The sequence below is a fragment of the Bombus bifarius genome, unplaced genomic scaffold (assembly GCF_011952205.1).
Source record: "Bombus bifarius isolate JDL3187 unplaced genomic scaffold, Bbif_JDL3187 scf7180000009243, whole genome shotgun sequence".
NCBI lineage: Eukaryota > Metazoa > Arthropoda > Insecta > Hymenoptera > Apidae > Bombus > Bombus bifarius.
Window position 1 is genome coordinate 4,652,541 of NW_022884989.1, and position 2,578 is coordinate 4,655,118.

A 2,578-nucleotide genomic window follows, 5' to 3' on the forward strand; every position below is an offset into this window, starting at 1 on the left:
TGCAACAGCTTAATAGTTTATGGCAGACCCGTGGACTCACTCGTCGACGATATTTTCCACGGGGGGTAGCGGTGAAACGACAGTTGGCCGTGGGGTAAGGCGCGATAAAGGGGAGTTTCCAACGTTCGAGTTCGTTAAAAGTACGAAATAAAAAGGAAGTCGTCGCGATAGCAAGAAAACAGGGCAATTATTCGAGGTGAAGTCTAGGACATTTTTATTAAAGTTTCTTATCAGACGTCGCGTGATGTAGGTATAATGCCACGCTCGAAGCGCTTCTCTCTGAGAGTTCCAAAGCCATTTTCTCGCGTTTCCGGCGTGCGCGCGTGGAAGCTACCTTGCGTTCGGATCGTTTCAGATGTTTGTCATGCTTTATAAGGATACTTGGAGATTTAAGAGCGTTTCCAAAGTTTTTTACACCTCTCCGTTGTGTTTTCGGACGAGGCTTGGCCGTTATTGCACTTGAGAAGCTTGAGCGTTCGAGGTAATTTTTATGATGTTGAAGGTTATGGAGCTTCATGTAGCATTCTTATATTCGTTTAAACGTTGTTTGTTAGTTTATTTCTTTAGAGTTATTAAGCTTGTTAAATATTTTTACGCGTATCACTGTAAGAATAAAGTACAATACTTTCGAGAGTCATAAGTGACTCTGTCCGTATCAGACCGCATGTTTTCGAAGACGTCTGGAAAGGCTGCGTCATGCTGAAGTATCCTCTGTACTATATACAAAAGCATAGGGTAAGAGGCAAAGAAGGTCGGAGGACGTGCCACGAGATACTTGCATTTTCGTAGCAGACTTATTCTTTTCTGTGACGGCGAGCAGGCCATATCGTATTGTAGTCAGACATTAAATGACCGTCTTGAAATAGCATTACAAAGCGTACTTTTGACTGTATATAAGGAAACGTGGATTTTTACAAACTGTAGATTTTTTTACACTACCGTTCTCATTTTCTTGTTATTTCATATTTTTCTGTTTCGACGCAATTTTTCGTTAAAAAATTTAAAAGTGAAATTAATGCGATATATGTTGTATAATGGTATCCCGCTGAAAGTAGCCATCCACATGTTATTTAGCAATAAAGCTAGACAAATTTACCGAATGTCTAGCTGGACAAATTGTAGAGTACAAATTAAATAATAAAAAAAATATCTATATATGTTGTATACTTCTATTATTTATCACAATTCTTTGAATATTGATTAATTAGAGAAAATTGAAGATAGGAATTATATTTCGAGAGATATTGTATTCTATGATTTACTATACTTGAATTTTTGATACACTATTGGATGTCTATGTTCTATATATTAAAGAAATAAAATATGTTTATTATAAATCTTTAATTATTCATATTAAATCAATAATAAGTAAATACTATAAATATAGATATCTGCGTTGAATTTTCATTTTAAAGCAGTACCAGACGTGAAGGCCCATTAGCTCAGTTGGTTAGAGCGTCGTGCTAATAACGCGAAGGTCGCGGGTTCGATCCCCCCATGGGCCAAAATTTTTTATTTTTTTTTTTTCATTTTCATTTAATAGAAAAGAAAAATTACTCGTTATAATTTCACTCCCGAACATCGATACTATTTTTATCCTTTTATTTTTCGATTTATTTCGTGCGCAGAGACGAGAAGTTTCCCGGTGGTAACGTTATACGAAAACTTGGCGGTGAATACGTGCTCGTTCACAAGGAGGTGCGAAGTAAGAAAGGAATTTGAGTTTTAGTCGAGTGCAAAGAAACTTCGGGAACGACGTTCGTGTGTCTAATTGAGTAACTTTTCCCCGATCGACATGGCTTGTTTCGAGAGAACTGAAATAGAAGTATTTTCTTGCAATCCTGTAAAGAGGAAGACATCGTTTTCGTAATAGGGAAAAGTTTTTTCGTCTAGCCAGACTTAACGTCCCGCTTATTTACTCGATGAATTTAGGTGTCTGAAGTTCCACTATTACTTGGTCTACCTGAAACTCAGTTTGATACAGCTTTAATTAAAAATAAATTTAATTAAAAGTAAGTATAATATGTTGCCTGAACAATATTAATTTTGAGTTTGTAATAATTAGATATTTTAAAGAAAAAGGGAAATAGAACGAGAGAACGAAATGGAATTCTGGAATTTTCATTATATTTTTTATCAAATAATTTTATTTGAGTAAAAAATAAGTGTAAAATGAGGAGTAATATCAATTATAAAGTTTTCATATATGAAAAGAAAAGAAAAAAAACCAAAAGAAATTTCCGGTACCGGGAATCGAACCCGAGCCTCCTGGGTGAAAGCCAGGTATCCTAGCCACTAGACCATACCGGATCAGATGTGAAGTCTGTTTCATGTTATGGTTTTCTACTGATAGTAGGCATACAAACTTCGCTCTTTTATTAACCTTTCAATATAATTTTACTACTCCAGATTATAAAATCCTATTAAATTTACTGAAGCTACAAATATCTAACTAAAAATACTATCAAAACGGTCGACTCTCTGTGGTCGGCATATTTTTCTGCTGACACTAGCAACTAACTAGTAGGAACATTATTAATAAATATTCATCACTGCCATAGAGAAGTCAATGGAAGAC

At 35.3% G+C, this 2,578-nt stretch overlaps 2 non-coding genes across 2 annotated transcripts; one reads left to right on the top strand and one right to left on the bottom strand.

Moving 5' to 3' along the window:
* The first annotated feature begins 1,431 nt into the window (after positions 1–1,431).
* Positions 1,432–1,505, top strand: Trnai-aau. Its single transcript has one exon. It is a non-coding gene; the product is annotated as a tRNA-Ile (tRNA).
* Positions 1,506–2,238: 733 nt separating this feature from the next.
* Positions 2,239–2,310, bottom strand: Trnae-uuc. Its single transcript has one exon. It is a non-coding gene; the product is annotated as a tRNA-Glu (tRNA).
* Positions 2,311–2,578: the final 268 nt, after the last annotated feature.